Source organism: Hermetia illucens, chromosome 4, assembly GCF_905115235.1.
Source record: "Hermetia illucens chromosome 4, iHerIll2.2.curated.20191125, whole genome shotgun sequence".
Classification (NCBI taxonomy): domain Eukaryota; kingdom Metazoa; phylum Arthropoda; class Insecta; order Diptera; family Stratiomyidae; genus Hermetia; species Hermetia illucens.
In genome coordinates this window covers 26,820,323-26,835,773 of record NC_051852.1, presented here as the reverse complement: position 1 = coordinate 26,835,773, position 15,451 = coordinate 26,820,323, and positions in this window count along the sequence as shown.

The following is a 15,451-nucleotide window of genomic DNA, read 5'->3' as shown; positions in this document are numbered from 1 at the left end:
TTTACATCTACCGGAATTGGAGAATGCAAGTAGATTTCGAGCTACGCGAAAGATTCTTTGAACTACTTTCGAGGAGTCCCGAAGAACTATTTTGCTCCTTCGATGGTTCCAGTGCGCCTATCACCACTATAGTATGATGGTGTCACCTCTACAAACTCTCGAGGCCAACACCGGGAAAATCAGTGGGTCACATCCCAAATGTTACATATGTTTAAATTATGGGGAAATGTCTGCAACCTGCCGGGGACCTGATCGGAGGGCGAAATGCTGCAGATGCGCCCAATAAGTCATAAAGCGAATACCTGCAACGAAAAGGAGAGTTGCGTTCTACGCAAGGATCGACGCACACTACGCGCTTAGGGCGATGTTCAGGGTTCAGAGCGGAAATGGAAAGAGCGAGGACGCGGTTAACATGATTCGCATTCTACAGATCAATATGCAATATACTCAAGAGTTGCAGCGCAGATAAAAGCCTGATCTAGCGCTCAACAGTGAACAGTGCTAAAATAACGAGCTTCATGGTATCGCGACATATCAGGTTCCACTGCCATCTGGGTGCGGGACGGCACTCACCATTTTTGCCCAAGGTCGAAGGGATGGCTTTGTCTAGATTCGGTGTTCAGGGATGACGTTTTTCAGTGTCTATCGTGTTTTTCGACGCAGGCTTGATGCTCTGAAGGACGTTATCTTGGGCACAGAAGGACGACCCTGATCGGAAGTGATTTCAATGCCTGCACACTTAAATTAGGCATGGCTCACCCCAACTCCAGGGAGAAACGAATTGTTGAAATGGCAGCGAGAACAGGACTCACAGTCATCGGGTTCACCCCAACGTTCCAGCGCCTAGGTTGCGAGAGAATCATTCCCGACGTTACCTTTCCGTCGGAATCACTAATGTCGCTGATGAATGGGTGGCGAGTTATGGAAGACTTCTGGGCAAGTGGGCATCAATACATCGCGTTTGAAATGATTGATACAACCTCTCGCCGCGCGCCACCCCGATGCTCTTTCTGTGTGTGGAACGTCACGAAAGTGTACACCGAGACATTTGTCGAAGCTGTTAGAACAGGCGGGGCCACGATGGAGGGCATTCCTGGTGATGGCACTGTCGTAGATTCAGTCATGAACCTGAAAACGGCAGCCTGTGGAACTTCCTAGGAGCCTAGGATAGCATCGATACGTGGCAACCTTTCTATATATTGGTGGACGACGGAAATTTCCGAGCTTCGGAAGGAGTGCCACAAACTCCGCTGCTAAACGCAACGTTTAATATATCAGAAAGAGGCGTGTACCACTATGGCTGAGCAGAGAGCAGCCAAAGGAAGACTCCACAGCGTAATAAACAGAAGAAAGTTGGCTGCTGGTAGACGAGTTGGATAGGGGTCCTGGTAACCCGAAAAATCGGGGCTCTGCGGAAACCCTGTTTGCTTAGAGACGAGCAGATGAATATAAAAGAGTTGGAAGAGACAGTCCCCTCTATGAAAAACAAGAAAGTGCCAGGGCCCGATGGGATCACGGCAGAGTTATACAACCTGATGCTCGTAAATCGACCAGATCAACTGCTCGGCCCATTCAATGCTTGCCCGAAAGAAGGTATTTTTTCTTCCCGAGGGAGTAGTCAAGGTGACGGTGAGAAAGACGGGGTAGCAACCCTGCCAGCCAAATCAAAACCAAGTAGCTGTGGGTGGTGGTACCAAGAAACGGTGTATTCACTGGTTTGCTGGCCATGATGCAGCAGGCGAATGCTCCATAACCTGTTAGGGCGATCAGACCCAAGTCTGCACGGGAACACGTCTAAAGTGACTTCGGTCACGAAACCTTACCAAGGGTATTCTCGCACCATGGGAACCAGGATAGCCCTTGAATTCACATGTTTCAGGAGAAATCCTGAACAATGTGAATTCAGCTGGGTTGCTTGCAGTCGACCCTCTTTTGGGAGCTCATGAGGGTTGTGGTTACGTTCAAGCCAACAAGAGACCTTCGGGCCTCAAACGTGGTGGTGCGCTTCAACACGGGTGCCGTATTCCAAAGTTCAGTAGAGATTTAAATAGGTCTTGCATCCATCAGTATGAATAAACGGAGCCATGCACTCTGCATAGACTGGTACCGTTGTGCTTGTCTAAGCAGGGCTTTGATTGGGGTCACAAAATCAATCCGTGTTTTAAGAAGACCGTAGGATTAAATCCACCGGACAGCAAAGTGAAGGGCGACCTTGAGCTGCCGTCTGCATACCGACCACTTGGTATGCCTGACACGGATGGGAAAGTGTTCAAAAAGTTCATCAGCTCATCATACCTGCTGTCGGAGACTTACCCACATGGCAGTTCGATTTTAGAGCACGGAGATCCACAATGGATGCTGTCATGCAAGTCGTGGATGCGGTTCACCGACCGGAGGCATACAGCTGCCGAACTCGACGGGTTGTGACATTTTCCAATGGTATGGGTTGATGCTCTTGGTGCGGAGGTATATCGTAAGCATCTTGCACAGGTACAGAGATGGGGAGTTTTTCGAGTGGCGTCTGCTTACCACACTGTTTCTGAACCGACCGTTATGGTTGCTGCGCGAGCGATTTCCTCTGACTTTCTTGCTAAGGAGCGTAAAGCCTTATACAAGCTCAATGGAGGTAGCTGCTCATGAAGAACGGCATCGTATACTAAATGACTGGCAACTATCTTGGCAAAATGAGCCAAGAGGCAGTTGGCAACTACACCGGAAGCATGGTGAGACTACTACTTCCTTTCTCAGGATATGGAGGTTGTCAGTCTTACCTGCACAAGATTGGGAAGGCATAACCTGATTATTTTTTTTGAAATGGGGTTGTGAACAATGCCTTTTTTCTTGTGGAAAATCTTATGGGATTCGCTAACGACTTTATTTAAACACAGGGAAGCTTTCTCCGGACAACATTGTCAGGGAGATACTGATGAGCGTTGACAGATAAAGTCATGTTGCGCATTACATTCGGGTTCTTCTCGTTGCAAAAGAGATAGAGCTCGACCGGTGCACGAGCGGGAAGATACGTGACCAGGAAAGTCAATTTTTGCCCATGCCCATGGTATATAATCTAAGGCTACACCGTCCCTTACCACTTTCGATAAGGGGCTTAAAATAAATTTTTCGCAGTGTAGCAAGGAAAATGTTAGCTAGACCGGGTAATTTCAGACACCTTGCACTGGGAGTTGTTCGCGAAATATCGGAGTATACGATAATAAAGCACTTTATTACTCATTTTACTTCACACTCCGAACAAATCTCTTTCGCTACTTTCCAGTTTTCTTTGTCTGTAACCGACAAGAGATGTCTGACAGTGTGGTCTTATCCGAAATAGAGAATGAGCCTGCAGAAAATGATTTTTCAGGAGTAGGTATGCCCCTTTATTTTTTAGTTTTTGGTATTCATATCTTCCTTTCAAACAGATAGAGGGTATTGTCCTGTCATTGATATCTTTTATAGTCTGAATGCTTCTATGGTTGGTCCCTGAAATTTTTTCACTTTGCTTCGCTAATTGATTGTTGTGTGTTGCCAAAATATTTTTATACTTTAGTCAGTCCCTGGTTTATTTTCCCGGGTTGAATAGCTTTTCTCAGAAAGGCATGGTTTTTGTTTCATCAGGGTGCAGGCTATTGGTCTCATACAAGTATGCGTTTGTGACCTTCTTAAAGTATTCTACAATCGATTTTAATTTATTTCTGATAGATGCTCTAACCCCTAGACGAATTGCGTTGCTGCTCAGATATATTCAATCTGTTCTATTGGGATTAGCCCATTCATAAAAATGTTCCCTAAAAAATCTAGGACCTTTTGGATAGAAATATATATTATAGTTGTAAATGGTGCCGTGTTTCCGTCATTATATAGATATTTGTAGTTTATTGTTAGGAATAAATTTAGAAAGGTACTCACCTTTTCGGTACGTGTCAAGGCATTCGTAAATCCCATTGTTCGGTGGCTGACTCCCGCGATTTCCGAGGTTGCTTGCACTACTAGTAGACTTGCAGCTAGGAACCCTGAAAGACATATATACATACTTTAGATTGGATATACGGATTATGCAAGTTCTTAGTTTTTCGTAAAATATATATGAAACTTGGCGGTTGAAAGGTAGGTCAGCTCCCAGGGCGAAAGCATGGATTGGTAGCCACGATGGAGCATAAAATCTATGAACCTGCTGAATCATCCCCAAAGGCTTTTCTACCAAACCCTATCTGCACCTTCACACGGTAATCGTTGGACGCTCTTTCTTAATGAAAAATTATAGACAAGGAATGATGAAGGCGAGTCTCCTGCGTCTAAAAACGGGATAATCTGTACCAACTGGTCCTCCTCCGACAACCCCTGGGTAAGGTACTGCTGACAGCCCTAGAGGGAAAACCACATGCTACGCAGGCATAAAGGAGCCTCGGATTGGATGAATTTTACAACGATGGATGCCGTCAAGCGATTTTCAAAATATGGGTCCCATCAGCGTTGCATCCGGTTTGGATGTGATAATTAGAGGGTGATTGGGTGCTTCCTATTATCCCAAAATAATCCTGGAACGCATCATAGAACAAAATAGAGAGCAAGTTAGTTTTCAGTGTAGATCCAGTAGGTCGACCATATTAACTTCCAGAGGTAAATACTATTAAATGCTAGCTTCTCAGTCTGACGGGCCACCACACTCTTCTTGTTTGCATTCAGAGAATATTAAGCGCTTTGAACAACTGGTATACCTAGGTATCCACGTTAGTTGATACGGTCGTGGGCGCTCTTGTCGCATGGGTGGCGCCGGGACATAACCAAACTAGTCCGGACCAGACAAATGGACGTGCCCATGTTGAATGTTGCTACTCTAGTGATAAGAGAAGCAACTTGTAAGATCGATGTTTGTAATGATACTATTAACGGCATCGAAGAAATTTTAAATCAAACCAAAAATGTGATACTCTCTTGGCCACTAAGTCCACATTATCAACCGAGATATCTGGCTTTGGAGTGACGATGCTCAAATGAAAGTCTGTGAGGAGAAACGCTCCTATCTAAGTTAGTTGTCGATAAAACGGTGACCAATTGATAAACTTCTAAGGACGCGAACCGTTTATGAAAGCGATCCCTGTTACTCGAGCAGCCATTACAAAGACCTTTACGATAAACTGAACACTCGAGATGGCGAGAGGTCGGTGTCGACTTGTTAAAACTCGACACCAGCCCTCACAGGATATAGAGAACTTCTGTTAATGGTAAGAACGGTATATTGCTTACCAATCGACGAGCCACAATGGACGCAAGGAACACTTCGAGCAAATTTAATGGACGAATTTGTCCAAATACCCTTTCAATAGGCACAGCCGATATTGCAAGCAACTCTGTCTGCCAGCACCACTGAAATTGAAGAGCCCATCAAACAAACGAAATGGGAAAAGCAAAAGGATCTGGGGACATCATAGCTTAACTGTGGAAAGCGAAAAGCAAGGAGTCAACTTTTTGGCTCAGTTAGTTCTTCAATCGGGTTGAAGAGGAACGTAGAACACCATCTGATTGGCGAGAAAGCTTGACTGTTTCAATATGGAATAAAAAAGGCTGTCCAGCAGAGTGTTCAATGTCCAATGCGGTTGCTCCCGCATACCATGAATAGTTTTGAACACATTCTTGATGGTCGGAACCCATCCGGTGGAACGGCGGAACCCATTCGGTTTCAAGTGGTTAGAGCACTGGATTGTCGTTGCGGAACGTTGCAGTTCACTTCTCACTGGTGGCAGAGGAATTTGTTATCGTGACTGGATGTCGGATACCAGTCGACCCAGCTGTGAATGAATACCAGAGTTAAATCAGGGTAATGTTCCCGGGCGAGCGCAATGTTGACCACATTGTTTCCTACAGTGTGCTGTAGAGTACCGTTACGTTACGAAGTGTTCTAACACACTTCAAGGCCCTGATCCAATATGGATTGTTGCGCCAACGATTATTATTATGCTTCCGAGTTGTCACAATCTCGGCAGATGCCGAATTTTACTTAATACTAGCACTAAGTGCCAAGCGTTTAGATTCAGACCATCCTACCTACTTACATTATAAAGGGACGCTGGTGGTGGTGGCCGGTGGTAGGTTAATGGGAGAATCCGTGGAGAACTCCCTGCAACATGAAGGACATATGCAGAATGGTATATTTCTGCATGGTTTGAACCAGACTATGTGATAGTCCCAAGGTATCAAGGGAAGCCGTGAGTTATTTTGGTACAATACCTGTAGCTGACAATATTAAGGGAACTGTAGTACAACCACCCGCTCGAGACACTAAATTTCCTTCATTTCCCGAGCCAGTGGCTCATGGTTCATCTTCTTCTCCACGTATTTTCGTTCAATGTTGCTATTAGTCGGGATAGCAAAATCGCGTCAGACTTGTTGTGCGATATGTGGCGATCAGTTAGAACTTTTCGGTCCCAACGAATGCTGCAAGTAGAACTACCAAGTATTGCCTGCGGCTCATATCGGTAAATCGGACATGTTTCTGTAATCAGCCCATGCATGTATGCAAGGTTTTGATGGATGACCTTACATACAACATTATGTCTGTTCGTGTATTGCCAGCCAGAAATGAGATGGTCCAACGTCTCTAACGACAAACCACAATGTGCCGTTCTCCACCTGCTCTTTCACGATGAGCTTTTTATAAGCTCGGATGGCGACCACGTTGTCCTGAATGGCACACATAAATCCCTCCGTCTCAGCAAGGAGCTCCCCGGCACACAGCCATGTGCCTTCGACTTCCATTCATCGAACCGCTCTTGGTTGGACTTAACCCCCCTCATTCGATCCTTCAAGTTTAGTGAAGTCAGTTCACAGTCTGCCTTACAGACAGCCGCATGCAAGGGACTCGTCTGCTCTTTGCTGTGAAAATAAGCGCGCAGTGAGTCGACTTGGCGATGATGTTGTACCGCCACGTCAACCTCGTCCCTACCTCTGATGTCACGAGGCAAGTTCATCTACTTCACGGCAGAGTTTGGATGATGCCTTCGGAATTTGGACATAGGTGTCCATATATGCGGCTGGACGTTTTCCAGATCGGTTTTGGTCTACGGCAACATTCCGAATGCATAAGCCAGTGAAGGGATAGCGAATACATTCAATGCGCCTATTTTATTCTTTCCCGAGAGATGCGATTTCAATTCCAGCTTTACACTTCGCAGCAATTCGTACAGCAGAGAATCCTTCAGATCACCAACTCGAACATGGATTCTTTGCAGAATTCCTAGGTATTTGTAGAAATCTGTCTCGGGCATAGCTTCGATGTGGAGGTCACCAATATTATGTCTGGCATGCGGCTCGTGATGACCTTTGCGGATGGCTTGGATTCGATATTTGTCTGATCTAAATTCCATCCGAATATCACGGCTAAATATATCTACTATTCGTAATAGACTTCTAAGGTGGTGGTCAGAATCAGCATATAGTTTGATATCATCTAAAAAAATCAAGTATGTCACACTTATTATTATTAAATCAAATCACCAAGGGCTGCGGCACTATAAGTATTGCAATACACGGAAACACCGCGAGAAGTATCATTTTGTACATTGCGTTCCTGGATGCAGAAAAGGCGCTTCCGCCCGCGTATGCGGTGTGCCACGTATATATTGCGGCAAAACCTGGTACCTGGGAAATTCGTGCGCTGGGTAAAATTCGAAATGTGGCGGGTGACACTGTTGATCAAAGAAGCACCCTCTCGGCACTTCCTTTGTTCTTGATATGGACAATATCGCGCAGAACACCCAACAGTCGGCGCCCTACATGCTGCTCTGCAGAGGATATTTTCCTAGTGTCTTACAACAAAGCTGATCTTGAGTAACTTGTTCAGAAGTGAAACAATCGCCTCACGTAGCACGCTCTAGGATTGAATTTGACTAAAATGAAATTTTTGTCGAATGACCCTAATGAAACAAACCCACAATTGATCGATTTAAATATGAATGCCAACAGCTAACGCTGAATTGCGCCACCTAATTGTTTCACGCATCACCGCAACTTAGAGAAAATGACGTTCCACAACTGAAGTCCTTTGTGATCGATGCATTAACGAACATTTTAAATCCATAATTTACCGTAATGTCGTTCGTTCTGTTACACTCTGTGTTTCTGAGTGCTTTCCGACTACCAAAGACAATGGATGGCGCCTTGCGGTAACAGGGACGAGGATGTTGGGTAGGACCAGTGGCATAACAAGTTATAATCACATTCAAAATGAGGTCGTCTATGGTATGGTCATATGATTCGCCCTAACGAGAGCTCACTACTTGAAATTGATCTGAGCATTGAAGTCGATGGTAAACGGCCAAAGGTTGACTCAAACACGATAGCTGTTGATTTCAGAACCTCTCGACTTCAATCAGATCAGGCCTAGTCGAGGTGAGCTATTTTCTAGACGTTTACTTTCATGATTAATGGTCCCACATTGGGCGCCGTTTGCAACGAATTAGGAATTTGAGAATGCTTCAAGTTGACTACTGTCGCATTTTTAGTGTTCAGATTGCCAGCGCCACCACCACTTTTTTGATATTCCGAAGTTTACTATCAAACACTGTAGAGTCAAGCCAGGTTTTCATGATTCATGGTAATCTGTAATTTATTTAATGAGGACAATACACAGAAAACAAATTCCTTATTACATATTGTCCTCAGAGGGAGGAGCAAGTGAATGGCTTATTTTACGCTTAAAACTAGAAAAGGAAATAGAGTCAAAGGACCCAAGCTGTAGGGCGTTGTAGGACCGGTATAGCTCCGGGATCGGAGAGTCGAAGTAAATCTCAAGCTCCGCGAAGGGTACATAAAAAATCTTCGTACTACGTGTGTTATGAGACGGGGGGATACGGAAAGTAATATCCGAGCTGGCGGAGCAGTCCATCCGACAATTGCAGTGTTTGAAAAGAGTACACATATCAAGGAAGATACGGCGTTGCTGTAGGGAGGGGAGATTGAGGGTGCGGAGTCGTGACGGATAATCAATCTGTGGAAGGTTCTTTTTGTAAAAGAGGGTGCGGGTGAATTTGCGTTGTACAACTTCAAGAGCGCGGCAGTTCTGAATGCGGAAGGGAGACCAGACCACACAGCAATATTCAAGGATGTTTCCGACAAGGGAATTGAAGAGTGTTAAGGAGGGTTGGATTGAGGTAAAGTCGGAGGAGGAACGTAGGATAATACCAGACATTTTGAAAGCTCTATATCTATGATGTCAACGAAGTGGGAATTGAAACGAAGTTTGTCGCCGAATATTACATCCAAGTCTTTGAATGAGGTCAGTAGTAAAAGGGGTTGTCCACTGAAAGAATAGGAAAAAAGATATTGGGGAGGGTTTAAGCGAATAGCACATCCAGTGGCATTTGTTGACATTCAGTGTTAGCTTGTTGACTGAACACCAACGGACTAAGGGATCAAGGTTGGACTGTAAGAGAGCACAGTCCAACGAAGACGAAACAGAGGCAAACAATTTAAGGTCGATTGCATAAAGCAAATACGGACAGGTGAGGATGGAGGCGAGGTCATTGATAAAAACCAGGAAGAGTAGCGGGCCAAGTATAGAGCCTTGGGAAACACCCGAGGAAGAAGAGAAGGAACGAGATGAGTAACCATGAAAAGAAACTTTGCAGGAACGGTATGAGAGATAGGAGGAAAGCCAGGAGATAACTAATGGAGGGAAGTCTATTAATGAAAGTTTAGAGAAGAGAATGTTATGGCCAACGGTATCAAAGGCTTTGGAGAAATTGGTATAAATAGCATGTGCCACCTGTCGTGAATTCAAGCACTTAGCAACAAAGTTGGTCAAGACCAAAAGGTTTGAAGCGTGTAGATCTATGTTTCACGAAACCATGCTGCTCTTTGACAATCAGGTGACCGAAGTGCGCTATCAATCAGTCGTTGACGTATCTTTCAAGGATTTTGGAGCAAGAGGAGAGAAGAGAAATGGGACGGTAGTTCACAACAAGAGAAGGGTCTCTTGAGGATAGGGATGATAAGGGCTTCTTTCCAGAGACGGGGAAAGTAGCATTCTTCTAGACTTTTATTGTAGATTATACTTAAGGGGAGGGAAATGTGTTTTCTACTGTTAAGGAGGAATAGGTAAGGAATCGCATCGGTAGGCCAGGTCCGACATTGGGGTCAAGATTACTCAACCAAGGAAGGCGTAAGGAGAGGAATGGCTAGAAATTCGGAGCAGTCGGCAGTTATGAGAGGATTAGAGGCTGGAGGGCTAGAAGGAGAAAACACTGAAGAGAAGTAGGTGCAGAGAAGGTCGCAGGATTGTTGTGGGGGGTTGGCAGTGGAATCAGCGAAACTGATAGAAGACGGGAGAGATTGAGTGGGATTACGGGAATTGCGACCGAGAGACCAAAAGGGTTTTAAGTTACCGCGACCAAGGGCGGCTTCGACGCTAAATAAGCACCTTTTACGCCCTTTTCTGACCATTGACTTCACAGTCATTCTTAGAAGCCCGGAACTTCTTCGGCCGTGTATGTTTCAAACGAATCTTAATAAGAGTTGTGAACCAAGTTGGGTACGAACGTATGTAGGGAGGGGAAGAAGGGACACAACAGGAGAGGAGATCGGACAGGATACTGTAAAAGGTGTCTAGAGCTTGGTCACACGATGAGTTGCTTAATATATGTACCCAGTTGAAAGACGCTAAAGCTGAGTTCAGACCTGGTCACTGTCACAGCGGAAAGTGGAGTACACTTCAGGGAGCTCGGAGTTTAATATGGCATCGTCCAGCCAGGTTTCGGAGATACAGATGGGATGGTGTTGCTGAGCCAGCGCGGATAACTTGAGGGCCCCCAGCTTGGTTCTTAAACCTCTAACGTTCTGATAAAACAGACGGACAGTAAACATGGATCCAGTGTATAGCTCGGCGAGGCAGGCGGGTTGCCCTGAAATTTATCCGCGAATTGGGGCGCTTGTGTGGCTTGATGAATACATCATCAGGCCAGAAAGAAGGGTTGCCGAGGGCTTCAACTTCATGTGGATAAGTAACCTTGAAAGATGCAATCACCCGGTCGGTGTTGTTGTCTTTTGTCAGTTTAACGCAGGACAGAGGAGAAACTAAACCAACTTTGCTCTTTATATACTCCAGAACATCGTCCGTAGAAGTTGCGAACTCTAGCCTGGAGATAAAGAGCTGTTTAGGTGGGGACGCCACCTGTAGCTTGGGGCCACTGGTATGGGTGGATGAAGTGCCAGGATATATGGCAGCGGCGGGAGGTGGACCTTCGTTGGCGACAGGAACGATGCCAAAAAGGGGGGCGGCTATGTTCCGATTCGTGATTTGCTGAGGAGACTGCGGATATTGTTCCGTTGTAGGCGCGATGGAGCGAGACAGGATCGGAGACTCAGTGGACCGTAACTCATCGCATAGGGGCTGCTGGATCACGGGTGTAGAGCCAGTGGAAGCAACCCTGATGTAGGGGTTGAGGAGCTTGCATTCTGGTTGAGGACCTTGCCTGACGAGAATCGCCCAAATGTCTTAGAAAGAATCAGCTTCACTTCATTAGAAGTTCTGCAAAAAGCTATAGCGCATAGCCAAGGGCAAGCAACGATGCGCTCGTAGGTATAACGGACATGTTACTTTGGAATTACAAGGACCCCATAACATGTAAAACTACTTTAAAAGTCTCCCCTTTTTTAAAAAAACTTCTTAAAACAATTTTTGAACCTGATAATGATATACAGCTTCAGACTCCACGTTCTTGGACGGAGCTTCAAAAAACTATTTAAAATTTGTGACTATACATGCAGCTCGTACATATTGAGGATGCTCACAAACCCGGGAGGTGAGACATCAAAGTATCAATTCATCCAGCCTGTTTACGACCAGATAATCCCATTGAGAAAAAACATGGTAATCCGTTAGAAAACTTTCTGAGCTTATTAAAAACCAGACAAAGAGGGAGACGAAGGGTTGTAAACACCAAATATTTTTCCAGGTGTATTTTAAATGAAATTTCAGCTTAAGAGCCTTTTTTTCTAAGAGCATTAAAGGAGTAGGCTTTGTTTTGCTATACTCGCCTGTGAGATTAAGCTAATCCTTCGCCAAACACCTTTCGCATGCTGTTCAATGAAGATGCGATGTATCTTGACTGAGTGTAAAAAACGTTCGTTCGTGTCTGCCTTGCCTCTTAATGATATTCTATTAAAATATGACACCGTCGAGCTGATGGGCGCAGAAAGATGTACCTGAAGCACCTGAATCTATCTTTATCTAAGTCCACTTTACCCGTTTTATGGTGTCTTGTGGCAGAGGAGGTTTACTGAAAATCATATTCCACGGAAGCCGATTACCGTAAATCCGTCAGAAATCTTTTACCGACACGTTGTTTATTATGGAAATGTGTCATCAATGAGTTATGTATGGGCCCCGGAGTACGTTCAGAGCTCACCAAGGAACAACGTACGGGACCTGTCTTGTGTGACGATGTTGTGACGGAACTAGAAGCCTAGAAGGCATTATGGGATAGTCTGAGCCTCTGTTTCGATCCTTATCTTGCGCTACTGCAGGATTATTCCGTAGGCGGCCGGGGACCCAGGAGATATACCAAATTCGAGAGCTTTAAATGCAAATGGTCCATGTTTTAGAGATCGAAAATTATTCAGCTTGATAAGATGATGATGAGATGATGAGATGACGAACTCAATGACGGATTTTGGACTGAGGCGTTGGAAAAGATACTTTCCATTCTCAGAGATAACTCGGCCGAGAGTTGGCGTTCTACTCTTTTGTTGCTTGTTTGATGTATGGACCGTATCGTGTTTTGTCAATATCGAGGACAATGGATCATTTTCGTGAAGAATACGCAGGAGATGATGACTTCCTTCATTTAATGCAAATTATCTTTTCCAAACAAGAAGTTTTGTGAATGAAGAGCAGGGTGTGCGCGTGTGTGGGCTGGCCTGGCTTCCGTTCATTGTGCTGCATTCGTAGCTACCGTGGCACCTTTCGATTTATGATTCAATTAGATATCTAACGTATATGCAAATTGGCAAGTGGATTTTCAGATGAATGGAGGTCTCTAATGAAAAGTGTTTTATGCTTTTGTGATTTATTATGTAGCACTGAAATTGGTAATTGTAATACTTGGAGCTAGTAATTCGACTCTGGCTGGGAAAATAAGTTGATTCAAATCTATTCATCCTGTTCAGGTGTGAGCCTCATGGGAACAGTCCCAATTTGGAGGGTCCGAAAATTGTTTTATATTCACATCGAGGTCTTATCAGAAACTACATTACAAATCTCCTTTCCATATTGTATCTGTCGCTCATTAATTTTTAATTATTTTCACTTTCATATCATGCAGCAGGCAGTTGTGGAGGACACTCATACAATGTAGCCCATCAGCGTTTAATATAAAAGGCCTATCAGCGGATCTTGTCGGGCATGATAAAAACACTATTTATCCGTGTCAAAAAGGGACTGTTTCTACAGCAATTCAAAAGCTTTCCCTTTTTTCTGTGTCCAGTATTGACTGGTATACACCAATTTTAAATTATGATGATATAAAGCAATTCGGGTCTTTTGTTGTTACGCTCCAATCAGCCCATCTGATTTATTTTCCAATAATACTATTACAGGTCAAGTATACATCTCCGTACATTTACCAATCCGTATTGCTACAAGTTACATACTTTTTCGGTTCAAATAAAACCTTTCACCCTTAATTCAGGCCAAAATATCATGCATGTGCCCAGTAAATATTTGCTTGTATGAGTGAACCAGGTATGGCGACCGCAGAGATAATTTGCGATAGATAACCCCATAATGATGTAATGCTGACCAGTAAGCCATATTTGGCCCAATCCCTGCTTTCTAGGGTATGAAGCCTGACGATAACGCAATACCTGCATGCACCACTCTTCACCAGGGGCCTTTTTGGAATCCACGTTGTTTGCCACTATTAAATATTCTGTTGTTCTGGAGAGCACTCACCAATTTATAGTGCGGTCTAATTGAAATAACTTTTATACATAATTGGCGAGGAATAATGAAACTATCGATGACTCTATTGTATATGAATCGATTGATGGGACTCGCTAGGGGAGGTTTATTAAAATTCATAATTTTGGTTAATGAGTACCTGTGGCGATTGTGGATAATAAAGCATAGGTCAGGTGATACTAATATGAAGTGCTCTTTAGGGAACACTTTTGAATCGAGTAGTGATGGGGTTGAATAAATTTTATAGCCGATCGTATATTAATAACCGAGGAATTTTGATGTATCAGGGAGGCTATGCTTAGTAAGTGTTGATAGTCACACCCTGTACAAGGTGACCCTACTATTTGCAAAACGCTACGGATCTATATTGAGGAGTTGAAAAACATCTCCCTTAATCCACCATGCCCACTGGATAGTTTCAGCCGGGGGTAACTGACTGTATTCGAACGGAGCGTGACTGATAAGTGGTCGCTCCAGTGAGTAAGTTTGAGCTTACCGTGCTACGGGGGGTTATGGCACGACTGACCTCCTAACTCTCATACCCGTGGAAACCAAATGGGTACACCAATGAATATTGAAAAGTAGCTAATAGCAAACAAGGGGGACCCCGTACCATACACAAATTGGCCCGTGAGATACATTTTCGAAACACTGAAAACCAGGTGATTAAGCTCAAAAAGGAGAAGCTGAGCCGTCAAGCAGTGGAGCCATGGTCTACCGCGAGGAATTCAACCAACAAAGGCGACGGCTCAAAAAGTAAAAGTACATCTGGGAATAATTGGCCAAACATCAGGAAGAAAACAGGCCTCAGTGGCTCAGGATAGATCTAGGTCATCATTATCGAAGCTAAGAAAGCGAGGAGCAGTGGAAATTAGTCCGCATGAGAGAATGTTCCCAAAAAATCCAAACCTGAACTCAAGAGAAATATGCTAGCACAGTCAAAGGCATTCGACTGGCCATATTGCCTAAATCAATTGCGGAGCTAATACTCACTCGTAAGGAGCAGAAAAATATCGAAGACTTTGTCACAAGGCAGATGTGGAAGGAATGAAGTTCAAAACTCCTGTTCACCAGGATACGCTTTCGACCAGGACATATACTGGTGGACTGCGTGACTGTGGAATGGCTTAGGACTATAGTCGCTGAATTCTCGACATGTACTTGCGGAGATACACCAGAGGCACACATGGTGACAGTGAATTTTCCGAGAGCCACAGCGCTAGAGAGGGAGGATCTTATGGGCCTCCTAATTGTTTAGAATGATAATCTCCATACGCAATTATGAAGAGTTTTCTAAAGCAAGGTAGAAGCCAAAGATAAACTTCTCACGATCAGGGTAAATGACCGATCTCTGGAGGCATTCAAACGTCAATCAATTACCTTCTCAATTACAGATTTAGCAATATACCTGTGTCCGGGCATAGTGGAAAACCGAGGAAAGATATTTCGGAGAAGACTCGGGTGGAAAACCTACCGAGGAATCTTGGAGGCCATAGA